This window comes from Stegostoma tigrinum, chromosome X, assembly GCF_030684315.1.
Source record: "Stegostoma tigrinum isolate sSteTig4 chromosome X, sSteTig4.hap1, whole genome shotgun sequence".
In the NCBI taxonomy this organism is placed as follows: domain Eukaryota; kingdom Metazoa; phylum Chordata; class Chondrichthyes; order Orectolobiformes; family Stegostomatidae; genus Stegostoma; species Stegostoma tigrinum.
The window spans coordinates 18391759-18405073 of NC_081404.1; the positions used below are offsets into that span (position 1 = coordinate 18391759).

Consider the following 13315-nt stretch of genomic DNA (forward strand, 5'->3'; position numbering starts at 1 on the left):
GGGAGGGAGGGTGTGTGTGTGTGAGGGAGGGAGGGAGGGTGGGTGTGTGTGTGGGAGGGAGGGAGCGTGGGTGTGTGTGTGTGTGGGAGGGAGGGAGGGTGGGTGTGTGTGTGTGAGGGAGGGAGCGAGGGTGTGTCTGTGTGAGCGAGGGAGGGTGTGTGTGTGAGAGTGAGGGAGGGACGGAGTGTGTGTGTGTGTGAGAGTGAGGGAGGGACGGAGTGTGTGTGTGTGTGAGAGTGAGGGAGGGACGGAGTGTGTGTGTGTGTGAGAGTGAGTGAGGGAGGAAGTGTGTGTGTGTGTGTGAGAGCGAGGGAGGGAGGGAGGGAGTGTGTGTGTGAGAGCGAGGGAGGGAGGGAGTGTGTGCGTGAGAGCGAGGGAGGGAGGGAGTGTGTGCGTGAGAGCGAGGGAGGGAGGGAGTGTGTGCGTGAGAGCGAGGGAGGGAGGGAGTGTGTGCGTGAGAGCGAGGGAGGGAGGGAGTGTGTGCGTGAGAGCGAGGGAGGGAGGGAGTGTGTGCGTGAGAGCGAGGGAGGGAGGGAGTGTGTGCGTGAGAGCGAGGGAGGGAGGGAGTGTGTGCGTGAGAGCGAGGGAGGGAGGGAGTGTGTGCGTGAGAGCGAGGGAGGGAGGGTGTGTGTGTGTGCGCGAGCGAGGGTGGGGGTGTGTGTGTGCGCGAGCGCGAGCGAGGGTGGGTGTGTGTGTGGGTGCGAGCGAGGGTGGGTGTGTGTGTGTGTGCGCGAGCGGGAGGGAGGGAGCGAGTGTGTGTGTGCGCGAGCGCGAGCGAGGGTGGGTGTGTGTGTGTGCACGAGCGCGAGCGAGGGTGTGTGTGTGTGTGTGCGCGAGCGCGAGCGAGGGTGGGTGTGTGTGTGTGCGCGAGCGAGGGTGGGTGTGTGTGTGTGCGCGAGCGCGAGCGTGGGTGGGTGTGTGTGTGTGCGCGAGCGCGAGCGAGGGTGGGCGTGTGTGTGTGCGCGAGCGCGAGCGAGGGTGGGCGTGTGTGCGTGAGCGAGGGAGGGTGGGCGTGTGTGCGTGAGCGAGGGAGGGTGGGCGTCTGTGCGTGAGCGAGGGAGGGTGGGCGTCTGTGCGTGAGCGAGGGAGGGTGGGCGCGTGTGCGTGAGCGAGGGAGGGTGGGCGCGTGTGCGTGAGCGAGGGAGGGTGGGCGCGTGTGCGTGAGCGAGGGAGGGTGCGTGCGCGAGCGCGAGGGAGGGCGGGAGTGTGTGTGTGCGCGAGCGCGAGCGAGGGTGGGCGTGTGCGTGCGAGCGAGGGAGGGTGGGCGTGTGTGTGCGAGAGGGAGTGTGTGTGTGCGCGAGCGCGAGCGAGGGTGGGAGTGAGTGTGTGCGCGAACGAGGGTGGGTGGGCGTGTGTGTGCGAGCGAGGGAGGGTGGGCGTGTGTGTGTGAGCGAGGGAGGGTGGGCGTGTGTGTGTGAGCGAGCGAGTGTGCGTGCGCGAGCGCGAGGGAGGGCGGGATTGTGTGTGTGCGCGAGCGCGAGCGAGGGTGGGAGTGTGTGTGTGCGCGAGCGCGAGCGAGGGTGGGCGTGTGCGTGCGAGCGAGGGAGGGTGGGCGTGTGTGTGCGAGAGGGAGTGTGTGTGTGCGCGAGCGCGAGCGAGGGTGGGAGTGTGCGCGAGCGCGAGCGAGGGTGGGAGTGTGTGTGTGCGCGAGCGTGAGCGAGGGTGGGCGCGTGTGTGTGAGCGAGGGAGGGTGGGCGCGTGTGTGTGAGCGAGGGAGGGTGGGCGCGTGTGTGTGAGCGAGGGAGGTGCGTGCGTATGTGTGAGCGAGGGAGGGTGGGCGCGTGTGTGTGAGCGAGGGAGGGTGCGTGCGTGTGTGTGAGCGAGGGAGGGTGCGTGCGTGTGCGTGAGCGAGGGAGGGTGCGTGAGCGAGGGAGGGTGCGTGCGCGAGCGCGAGGGAGGGCGGGAGTGTGTGTGAGCGCGAGCGAGGGCGGGAGTGTGTGTGTGCGCGAGCGCGAGCGAGGGTGGGCGTGTGCGTGCGAGCGAGGGAGGGTGGGCGTGTGTGTGCGAGAGGGAGTGTGTGTGTGCGCGAGCGCGAGCGAGGGTGGGAGTGAGTGTGTGCGCGAACGAGGGTGGGTGGGCGTGTGTGTGCGAGCGAGGGAGGGTGGGCGTGTGTGTGTGAGCGAGGGAGGGTGGGCGTGTGTGTGTGAGCGAGCGAGTGTGCGTGCGCGAGCGCGAGGGAGGGCGGGAGTGTGTGTGTGCGCGAGCGCGAGCGAGGGTGGGAGTGTGTGTGTGCGCGAGCGCGAGCGAGGGTGGGCGTGTGCGTGCGAGCGAGGGAGGGTGGGCGTGTGTGTGCGAGAGGGAGTGTGTGTGTGCGCGAGCGCGAGCGAGGGTGGGAGTGTGTGCGTGCGCGAGCGAGGGTGGGTGGGCGTGCGTGCGCGAGCGAGGGAGGGTGGGCGTGCGTGCGTGAGCGAGGGAGGGTGGGCGTGCGTGCGTGAGCGAGGGAGGGTGGGCGTGCGTGTGCGGGAGGGAGTGTGTGTGTGAGAGGGAGGGAGGGAGTGCGCGTGTGAGAGGGAGGGAGGGAGTGCGCGTGTGAGAGGGAGGGAGGGAGTGCGCGTGTGAGAGGGAGGGAGGGAGTGCGCGTGTGTGAGAGCGAGGGAGGGAGTGCGCGTGTGTGAGAGCGAGGGAGGGAGGGAGTGCGCGTGTGTGAGAGCGAGGGAGGGAGGGAGTGCGCGTGTGTGGGAGGGAGGGAGTGCGCGTGTGTGAGGGAGGGAGTGTGCGAGCGCGTGTGAGAGCGAGGGAGGGATGGAGCGCGTGTGTGTGAGAGCGAGGGAGGGATGGAGCGCGTGTGCGAGCGAGGGAGGGATGGAGCGCGTGTGCGAGCGAGGGAGGGGGTGTGCGTGTGCGAGCGAGGGAGGGATGGAGCGTGTGCGAGCGAGGGAGGGATGGAGCGTGTGCGTGTGAGAGCGAGGGAGGGATGGAGCGTGTGTGCGAGCGAGGGAGGGATGGAGCGTGTGTGCGAGCGAGGGAGGGATGGAGCGTGTGTGCGAGCGAGGGAGGGGGTGTGTGTGTGCGAGCGAGGGAGGGAGGGAGTGTGTGTGTGAGAGCGAGGGAGGGAGGGAGTGCGCGTGTGTGGGAGGGAGGGAGTGCGCGTGTGTGAGGGAGGGAGTGTGCGAGCGCGTGTGAGAGCGAGGGAGGGATGGAGCGCGTGTGTGTGAGAGCGAGGGAGGGATGGAGCGCGTGTGCGAGCGAGGGAGGGATGGAGCGCGTGTGCGAGCGAGGGAGGGGGTGTGCGTGTGCGAGCGAGGGAGGGATGGAGCGTGTGCGAGCGAGGGAGGGATGGAGCGTGTGCGTGTGAGAGCGAGGGAGGGATGGAGCGTGTGTGCGAGCGAGGGAGGGATGGAGCGTGTGTGCGAGCGAGGGAGGGATGGAGCGTGTGTGCGAGCGAGGGAGGGGGGTGTGTGTGTGCGAGCGAGGGAGGGAGGGAGTGCGCGTGTGTGGGAGGGAGGGAGTGCGCGTGTGTGAGGGAGGGAGTGTGCGAGCGCGTGTGAGAGCGAGGGAGGGATGGAGCGCGTGTGTGTGAGAGCGAGGGAGGGATGGAGCGCGTGTGCGAGCGAGGGAGGGATGGAGCGCGTGTGCGAGCGAGGGAGGGGGTGTGCGTGTGCGAGCGAGGGAGGGATGGAGCGTGTGCGAGCGAGGGAGGGATGGAGCGTGTGCGTGTGAGAGCGAGGGAGGGATGGAGCGTGTGTGCGAGCGAGGGAGGGATGGAGCGTGTGTGCGAGCGAGGGAGGGATGGAGCGTGTGTGCGAGCGAGGGAGGGGGTGTGTGTGTGCGAGCGAGGGAGGGAGGGAGTGTGTGTGTGAGAGCGAGGGAGGGAGGGAGTGCGCGTGTGTGGGAGGGAGGGAGTGCGCGTGTGTGAGGGAGGGAGTGTGCGAGCGCGTGTGAGAGCGAGGGAGGGATGGAGCGCGTGTGTGTGAGAGCGAGGGAGGGATGGAGCGCGTGTGCGAGCGAGGGAGGGATGGAGCGCGTGTGCGAGCGAGGGAGGGGGTGTGCGTGTGCGAGCGAGGGAGGGTGGAGCGTGTGCGAGCGAGGGAGGGATGGAGCGTGTGCGTGTGAGAGCGAGGGAGGGATGGAGCGTGTGTGCGAGCGAGGGAGGGATGGAGCGTGTGTGCGAGCGAGGGAGGGATGGAGCGTGTGTGCGAGCGAGGGAGGGGGTGTGTGTGTGCGAGCGAGGGAGGGAGGGAGTGTGTGTGTGAGAGCGAGGGAGGGAGGGAGTGTGTGTGTGAGAGCGAGGAGGGAGGGAGTGTGTGTGTGAGAGGGAGGGAGGGAGGGAGTGTGTGTGTGAGAGCGAGGGAGGAGGGAGTGCGTGTGTGAGAGCGAGCGAGGGAGGGGGTGCGCGTGTGCGAGCGAGGGAGGGAGGGAGTGCGCGTGTGAGAGCGAGGGAGGGAGGGAGTGCGCGTGTGAGAGCGAGGGAGGGAGGAGTGCGCGTGTGAGAGCGAGGGAGGGAGGGAGTGCGCGTGTGAGAGCGAGGGAGGGAGGGAGTGCGCGTGTGAGAGCGAGGGAGGGAGGGGAGTGCGCGTGTGAGAGCGAGGAGGGAGGGAGTGCGCATGTGAGAGGGAGGGAGGGAGTGCGCGTGTGAGGAGGGAGGGAGGGAGTGCGCGTGTGAGAGGGAGGGAGGGAGTGCGCGTGTGAGAGGGAGGGAGGGATGTGCGCGTGTGTGAGAGCGAGGGAGGGAGGGATGTGCGCGTGTGTGAGAGCGAGGGAGGGAGGGAGTGCGCGTGTGTGAGAGCGAGGGAGGGAGGGAGTGCGCGTGTGTGAGAGCGAGGGAGGGAGGGAGGCGCGTGTGTGGGAGGGAGGGAGTGCGCGTGTGTGAGGGAGGGAGTGTGCGAGCGCGTGTGAGAGCGAGGGAGGGATGGAGCGCGTGTGTGTGAGAGCGAGGGAGGGATGGAGCGCGTGTGCGAGCGAGGGAGGGAATGGAGCGCGTGTGCGAGCGAGGGGAGGGGGTGTGCGTGTGCGAGCGAGGGAGGGATGGAGCGTGTGCGAGCGAGGGAGGGATGGAGCGTGTGCGTGTGAGAGCGAGGGAGGGATGGAGCGTGTGTGCGAGCGAGGGAGGGATGGAGCGTGTGTGCGAGCGAGGGAGGGATGGAGCGTGTGTGCGAGCGAGGGAGGGGTGTGTGTGTGCGAGCGAGGGAGGGAGGGAGTGTGTGTGTGAGAGCGAGGGAGGGAGGGAGTGTGTGTGTGAGAGCGAGGGAGGGAGGGAGTGTGTGTGTGAGAGGGAGGGAGGGAGGGAGTGTGTGTGTGAGAGCGAGGGAGGGAGGGAGTGTGTGTGTGAGAGCGAGCGAGGGAGGGGGTGTGTGTGTGCGAGCGAGGGAGGGAGGGAGTGTGTGTGTGAGAGCGAGGGAGGGAGGGAGTGTGTGTGTGAGAGCGAGGGAGGGAGGGAGTGTGTGTGTGAGAGCGAGGGAGGGAGGGAGTGTGTGTGTGAGAGCGAGGGAGGGAGGGAGTGTGTGTGTGAGAGCGAGGGAGGGAGCGTGTGTGTGTGGGAGGGAGGGTGGGTGCGTGTGTGTGAGGGAGGGAGTGTGCGAGCGCGTGTGAGAGCGAGGGAGGGATGGAGCGCGTGTGTGTGAGAGCGAGGGAGGGATGGAGCGCGTGTGCGAGCGAGGGAGGGATGGAGCGGCGTGTGCGAGCGAGGGAGGGGGTGTGCGTGGTGCGAGCGAGGGAGGGATGGAGCGTGTGCGAGCGAGGGAGGGATGGAGCGTGTGCGTGTGAGAGCGAGGGAGGGATGGAGCGTGTGTGCGAGCGAGGGAGGGATGGAGCGTGTGTGCGAGCGAGGGAGGGATGGAGCGTGTGTGCGAGCGAGGGAGGGGGTGTGTGTGTGCGAGCGAGGGAGGGATGGAGCGTGTGTGGTGTGCGAGCGAGGGAGGGGGTGTGCGTGTGTGTGTGCGAGCGAGGGAGGGGGTGTGCGTGTGTGTGTGCGAGCGAGGTAGGGATGGAGCGTGTGTGTGTGCGAGCGAGGGAGGGATGGAGCGTGTGTGTGTGAGAGCGAGGGAGGGATGGAGCGTGTGTGCGAGCGAGGGAGGGATGGAGCGTGTGTGCGAGCGAGGGAGGGGGTGTGTGTGTGCGAGCGAGGGAGGGATGGAGCGTGTGTGTGTGCGAGCGAGGGAGGGATGGAGCGTGTGTGTGTGAGAGCGAGGGAGGGGATGGAGCGTGTGTGCGAGCGAGGGAGGGGGTGTGTGTGTGCGAGCGAGGGAGGGATGGAGCGTGTGTGTGTGTGAGCGAGGGAGGGATGGAGCGTGTGTGCGAGCGAGGGAGGGGTGTGTGTGTGCGAGCGAGGGGAGGGGGATGGAGCGTGTGTGTGTGTGCGAGCGAGGGAGGGGGTGTGGCGTGTGTGTGTGCGAGCGAGGGAGGGCTTGTGCGTGTGTGTGTGCGAGCGAGGGAGGGATGGAGCGTGTGTGTGTGCGAGCGAGGGAGGGATGGAGCGTGTGTGTGTGAGAGCGAGGGAGGGATGGAGCGTGTGTGTGTGTGCGAGCGAGGGGAGGGATGGAGCGTGTGTGCGAGCGAGGGAGGGATGGAGCGTGTGTGCGAGCGAGGGAGGGGGTGTGTGTGTGCGAGCGAGGGAGGGATGGAGCGTGTGTGTGTGCGAGCGAGGGAGGGATGGAGCGTGTGTGTGTGAGAGCGAGGGAGGGATGGAGCGTGTGTGCGAGCGAGGGAGGGATGGAGCGTGTGTGCGAGCGAGGGAGGGGGTGTGTGTGTGCGAGCGAGGGAGGGATGGAGCCTGTGTGTGTGCGAGCGAGGGAGGGGGTGTGCGTGTGTGTGTGCGAGCGAGGGAGGGGGTGTGCGTGTGTATGTGCGAGCGAGGGAGGGATGGAGCGTGTTGTGTGTGTGAGAGCGAGGGAGGGATGGAGCGTGTGTGCGAGCGAGGGAGGGATGGAGCGTGTGTGCGAGCGAGGGAGGGGGTGTGCGTGTGCGAGCGAGCGAGGGATGGAGCGTGTGCGAGCGAGGGAGGGATGGAGCGTGTGCGTGTGAGAGCGAGGGAGGGATGGAGCGTGTTGTGCGAGCGAGGGAGGGATGGAGCGTGTGTGCGAGCGAGGGAGGGATGGAGCGTGTGTGCGAGCGAGGGAGGGGGTGTGTGTGTGCGAGCGAGGGAGGGATGGAGCGTGTGTGTGTGCGAGCGAGGGAGGGGTGTGCGTGTGTGGTGTGCGAGCGAGGGAGGGGGTGTGCGTGTGTGTGTGCGAGCGAGGGAGGGATGGAGCGTGTGTGTGTGTGAGCGAGGGAGGGATGGAGCGTGTGTGTGTGAGAGCGAGGGAGGGAGGGAGTGCGCGTGTGAGAGCGAGGAGGGAGGGAGTGCGCGTGTGAGAGCGAGGGAGGGAGGGAGTGCGCGTGTGAGAGCGAGGGAGGGAGGGAGTGCGCGTGTGAGAGCGAGGGAGGGAGGGAGTGCGCGTGTGAGAGCGAGGGAGGGAGGGAGTGCGCGTGTGAGAGCGAGGGAGGGAGGGAGTGCGCGTGTGAGAGCGAGGGAGGGAGGGAGTGCGCGTGTGAGAGCGAGGGAGGGAGGGAGTGCGCGTGTGAGAGCGAGGGAGGGAGGGAGTGCGCGTGTGAGAGCGAGGGAGGGGAGGGAGTGCGCGTGTGAGAGCGAGGGAGGGAGGGAGTGCGCGTGTGAGAGCGAGGGAGGGAGGAGTGCGCGTGTGAGAGCGAGGAGGGAGGGAAGTGCGCGTGTGAGAGCGAGGGAGGGAGGGAGTGCGCGTGTGAGAGCGAGGGAGGGAGGGAGTGCGCGTGTGAGAGCGAGGGAGGGAGGGAGTGCGCGTGTGAGAGCGAGGGAGGGAGGGAGTGCGCGTGTGAGAGCGAGGGAGGGAGGGAGTGCGCGTGTGAGAGCGAGGGAGGGAGGGGAGTGCGCGTGTGAGAGCGAGGGAGGGAGGAGTGCGCGTGTGAGAGCGAGGGAGGGAGGGAGTGCGCGTGTGAGAGCGAGGGAGGGAGGGAGTGCGCGTGTGAGAGCGAGGGAGGGAGGGAGTGCGCGTGTGAGAGCGAGGGGAGGGAGGGAGTGCGCGTGTGAGAGCGAGGGAGGGAGGGAAGTGCGCGTGTGAGAGCGAGGGAGGGAGGGAGTGCGCGTGTGAGAGCGAGGGAGGGAGGGAGTGCGCGTGTGAGAGCGAGGGAGGGAGGGAGTGCGCGTGTGAGAGCGAGGGAGGGAGGGAGTGCGCGTGTGAGAGCGAGGGAGGGAGGGATGTGCGCGTGTGAGAGCGAGGGAGGGAGGGAGTGCGCGTGTGAGAGCGAGGGGAGGGAGGGAGTGCGCGTGTGAGAGCGAGGGAGGGAGGGAGTGCGCGTGTGAGAGAGGGAGGGAGGGAGTGCGCGTGTGAGAGGGAGGGAGGGAGTGCGCGTGTGAGAGGGAGGGAGGGAGTGCGCGTGTGAGAGGGAGGGAGGGAGGGGTGAGGGGGGGTGCGCGTGTGAGAGGGAGGGGAGGGATGTTGCGCGTGTGTGAGAGCGAGGGAGGGAGTGCGCGTGTGTGAGAGCGAGGGAGGGAGGGAGTGCGCGTGTGTGAGAGCGAGGGAGGGAGGGAGTGCGCGTGTGTGGGAGGGAGGGAGTGCGCGTGTGTGAGGGAGGGAGTGTGCGAGCGCGTGTGAGAGCGAGGGAGGGATGGAGCGCGTGTGTGTGAGAGCGAGGGAGGGATGGAGCGCGTGTGCGAGCGAGGGAGGGATGGAGCGCGTGTGCGAGCGAGGGAGGGGGTGTGCGTGTGCGAGCGAGGGAGGGATGGAGCGTGTGCGAGCGAGGGAGGGATGGAGCGTGTGCGTGTGAGAGCGAGGGAGGGATGGAGCGTGTGTGCGAGCGAGGGAGGGATGGAGCGTGTGTGCGAGCGAGGGAGGGATGGAGCGTGTGTGCGAGCGAGGGAGGGGGTGTGTGTGTGCGAGCGAGGGAGGGAGGGAGTGTGTGTGTGAGAGCGAGGGAGGGAGGGAGTGCGCGTGTGTGTGGAGGGAGGGAGTGCGCGTGTGTGAGGGAGGGAGTGTGCGAGCGCGTGTGAGAGCGAGGGAGGGATGGAGCGCGTGTGTGTGAGAGCGAGGGAGGGATGGAGCGCGTGTGCGAGCGAGGGAGGGATGGAGCGCGTGTGCGAGCGAGGGAGGGGGTGTGCGTGTGCGAGCGAGGGAGGGATGGAGCGTGTGCGAGCGAGGGGAGGGATGGAGCGTGTGCGTGTGAGAGCGAGGGAGGGATGGAGCGTGTGTGCGAGCGAGGGAGGGATGGAGCGTGTGTGCGAGCGAGGGAGGGATGGAGCGTGTGTGCGAGCGAGGGAGGGGGTGTGTGTGTGCGAGCGAGGGAGGGAGGGAGTGTGTGTGTGAGAGCGAGGGAGGGAGGGAGTGCGCGTGTGTGGAGGGAGGGAGTGCGCGTGTGTGAGGGAGGGAGTGTGCGAGCGCGTGTGAGAGCGAGGGAGGGATGGAGCGCGTGTGTGTGAGAGCGAGGGAGGGATGGAGCGCGTGTGCGAGCGAGGGAGGGATGGAGCGCGTGTGCGAGCGAGGGAGGGGGTGTGCGTGTGCGAGCGAGGGAGGGATGGAGCGTGTGCGAGCGAGGGAGGGATGGAGCGTGTGCGTGTGAGAGCGAGGGAGGGATGGAGCGTAGTGTGCGAGCGAGGGAGGGATGGAGCGTGTGTGCGAGCGAGGGAGGGATGGAGCGTGGTGTGCGAGCGAGGGAGGGGGTGTGTGTGTGCGAGCGAGGGAGGGAGGGAGTGTGTGTGTGAGAGCGAGGGAGGGAGGGGAGGTGCGCGTGTGTGGGAGGGAGGGAAGTGCGCGTGTGTGAGGGAGGGAGTGTGCGAGCGCGTGTGAGAGCGAGGGAGGGATGGAGGGCGTGTGTGTGAGAGCGAGGGAGGGATGGAGCGCGTGTGCGAGCGAGGGAGGGATGGAGCGCGTGTGCGAGCGAGGGAGGGGGTGTGCGTGTGCGAGCGAGGGAGGGATGGAGCGTGTGCGAGCGAGGGAGGGATGGAGCGTGTGCGTGTGAGAGCGAGGGAGGGATGGAGCGTGTGTGCGAGCGAGGGAGGGATGGAGCGTGTGTGCGAGCGAGGGAGGGATGGAGTGTGTGTGCGAGCGAGGGAGGGGGTGTGTGTGTGCGAGCGAGGGAGAGTGTGTGTGTGATAGCGAGGGAGGGAGGGAGTGTGTGTGTGAGAGCGAGGGAGGGAGGGAGTGTGTGTGTGAGAGGGAGGGAGGGAGGGAGTGTGTGTGTGAGAGCGAGGGAGGGAGGGAGTGCGTGTGTGAGAGCGAGCGAGGGAGGGGAGGGGTGCGCGTGTGCGAGCGAGGGAGGGAGGGAGTGTGCGCGTGTGAGAGCGAGGGAGGGAGGAGTGCGCGTGTGAGAGCGAGGGAGGGAGGGAGTGCGCGTGTGAGAGCGAGGGAGGGAGGGAGTGCGCGTGTGAGAGCGAGGGAGGGAGGGAGTGCGCGTGTGAGAGCGAGGGAGGGAGGGAAGTGCGCGTGTGAGAGCGAGGGAGGGAGGGAGTGCGCGTGTGAGAGCGAGGGAGGGAGGGAGTGCGCGTGTGAGAGGGAGGGAGGGAGTGCGCGTGTGAGAGGGAGGGAGGGAGTGCGCGTGTGAGAGGGAGGGAGGGAGTGCGCGTGTGAGAGGGAGGGAGGGAGTGCGCGTGTGTGAGAGCGAGGGAGGGAGGGAGTGCGCGTGTGTGAGAGCGAGGGAGGGAGGGAGTGCGCGTGTGTGAGAGCGAGGGAGGGAGGGAGTGCGCGTGTGTGAGAGCGAGGGAGGGAGGGAGTGCGCGTGTGTGGGAGGGAGGGAGTGCGCGTGTGTGAGGGAGGGAGTGTGCGAGCGCGTGTGAGAGCGAGGGAGGGATGGAGCGCGTGTGTGTGAGAGCGAGGGAGGGATGGAGCGCGTGTGCGAGCGAGGGAGGGATGGAGCGCGTGTGCGAGCGAGGGAGGGGGGTGTGCGTGTGCGAGCGAGGGAGGGATGGAGCGTGTGCGAGCGAGGGAGGGATGGAGCGTGTGCGTGTGAGAGCGAGGGAGGGATGGAGCGTGTGTGCGAGCGAGGGAGGGATGGAGCGTGTGTGCGAGCGAGGGAGGGATGGAGCGTGTGTGCGAGCGAGGGAGGGGGTGTGTGTGTGCGAGCGAGGGAGGGAGGGAGTGTGTGTGTGAGAGCGAGGGAGGGAGGGAGTGTGTGTGTGAGAGCGAGGGAGGGAGGGAGTGTGTGTGTGAGAGGGAGGGAGGGAGGGAGTGTGTGTGTGAGAGCGAGGGAGGGAGGGAGTGTGTGTGTGAGAGCGAGCGAGGGAGGGGGTGTGTGTGTGCGAGCGAGGGAGGGAGGGAGTGTGTGTGTGAGAGCGAGGGAGGGAGGGAGTGTGTGTGTGAGAGCGAGGGAGGGAGGGAGTGTGTGTGTGAGAGCGAGGGAGGGAGGGAGTGTGTGTGTGAGAGCGAGGGAGGGAGGGAGTGTGTGTGTGAGAGCGAGGGAGGGAGGGAGTGTGTGTGTGAGAGCGAGGGAGGGAGCGTGTGTGTGTGGGAGGGAGGGTGGGTGCGTGTGTGTGAGGGAGGGAGTGTGCGAGCGCGTGTGAGAGCGAGGGAGGGATGGAGCGCGTGTGTGTGAGAGCGAGGGAGGGATGGAGCGCGTGTGCGAGCGAGGGAGGGATGGAGCGCGTGTGCGAGCGAGGGAGGGGGTGTGCGTGTGCGAGCGAGGGAGGGATGGAGCGTGTGCGAGCGAGGGAGGGATGGAGCGTGTGCGTGTGAGAGCGAGGGAGGGATGGAGCGTGTGTGCGAGCGAGGGAGGGATGGAGCGTGTGTGCGAGCGAGGGAGGGATGGAGCGTGTGTGCGAGCGAGGGAGGGGGTGTGTGTGTGCGAGCGAGGGAGGGATGGAGCGTGTGTGTGTGCGAGCGAGGGAGGGGGTGTGCGTGTGTGTGTGCGAGCGAGGGAGGGGGTGTGCGTGTGTGTGTGCGAGCGAGGTAGGGATGGAGCGTGTGTGTGTGCGAGCGAGGGAGGGATGGAGCGTGTGTGTGTGAGAGCGAGGGAGGGATGGAGCGTGTGTGCGAGCGAGGGAGGGATGGAGCGTGTGTGCGAGCGAGGGAGGGGGGTGTGTGTGTGCGAGCGAGGGAGGGATGGAGCGTGTGTGTGTGCGAGCGAGGGAGGGATGGAGCGTGTGTGTGTGAGAGCGAGGGAGGGATGGAGCGTGTGTGCGAGCGAGGGAGGGGGTGTGTGTGTGCGAGCGAGGGAGGGATGGAGCGTGTGTGTGTGAGAGCGAGGGAGGGAGGGAGTGCGCGTGTGAGAGCGAGGGAGGGAGGGAGTGCGCGTGTGAGAGCGAGGGAGGGAGGGAGTGCGCGTGTGAGAGCGAGGGAGGGAGGGAGTGCGCGTGTGAGAGCGAGGGAGGGAGGGAGTGCGCGTGTGAGAGCGAGGGAGGGAGGGAGTGCGCGTGTGAGAGCGAGGGAGGGAGGGAGTGCGCGTGTGAGAGCGAGGGAGGGAGGGAGTGCGCGTGTGAGAGCGAGGGAGGGAGGGAGTGCGCGTGTGAGAGCGAGGGAGGGAGGGAGTGCGCGTGTGAGAGCGAGGGAGGGAGGGAGTGCGCGTGTGAGAGCGAGGGAGGGAGGGAGTGCGCGTGTGAGAGCGAGGGAGGGAGGGAGTGCGCGTGTGAGAGCGAGGGAGGGAGGGAGTGCGCGTGTGAGAGCGAGGGAGGGAGGGAGTGCGCGTGTGAGAGCGAGGGAGGGAGGGAGTGCGCGTGTGAGAGCGAGGGAGGGAGGGAGTGCGCGTGTGAGAGCGAGGGAGGGAGGGAGTGCGCGTGTGAGAGCGAGGGAGGGAGGGAGTGCGCGTGTGAGAGCGAGGGAGGGAGGGAGTGCGCGTGTGAGAGCGAGGGAGGGAGGGAGTGCGCGTGTGAGAGCGAGGGAGGGAGGGAGTGCGCGTGTGAGAGCGAGGGAGGGAGGGAGTGCGCGTGTGAGAGCGAGGGAGGGAGGGAGTGCGCGTGTGAGAGCGAGGGAGGGAGGGAGTGCGCGTGTGAGAGCGAGGGAGGGAGGGAGTGCGCGTGTGAGAGCGAGGGAGGGAGGGAGTGCGCGTGTGAGAGCGAGGGAGGGAGGGAGTGCGCGTGTGAGAGCGAGGGAGGGAGGGAGTGCGCGTGTGAGAGCGAGGGAGGGAGGGAGTGCGCGTGTGAGAGCGAGGGAGGGAGGGAGTGCGCGTGTGAGAGCGAGGGAGGGAGGGAGTGCGCGTGTGAGAGCGAGGGAGGGAGGGAGTGCGCGTGTGAGAGCGAGGGAGGGAGGGAGTGCGCGTGTGAGAGCGAGGGAGGGAGGGAGTGCGCGTGTGAGAGGGAGGGAGGGAGTGCGCGTGTGAGAGGGAGGGAGGGAGTGCGCGTGTGAGAGGGAGGGAGGGAGTGCGCGTGTGAGAGGGAGGGAGGGAGTGCGCGTGTGAGAGGGAGGGAGGGAGTGCGCGTGTGTGAGAGCGAGGGAGGGAG

General features: G+C 68.4%; 1 protein-coding gene across 4 annotated transcripts in view; it reads left to right on the forward strand.

Moving 5' to 3' along the window:
* pan2 (poly(A) specific ribonuclease subunit PAN2) overlaps nt 1-13315 on the forward strand; it is a 242358-nt gene that overhangs the window by 92171 nt on the left and 136872 nt on the right. The gene's annotated exons all lie outside the window — the stretch shown is intronic.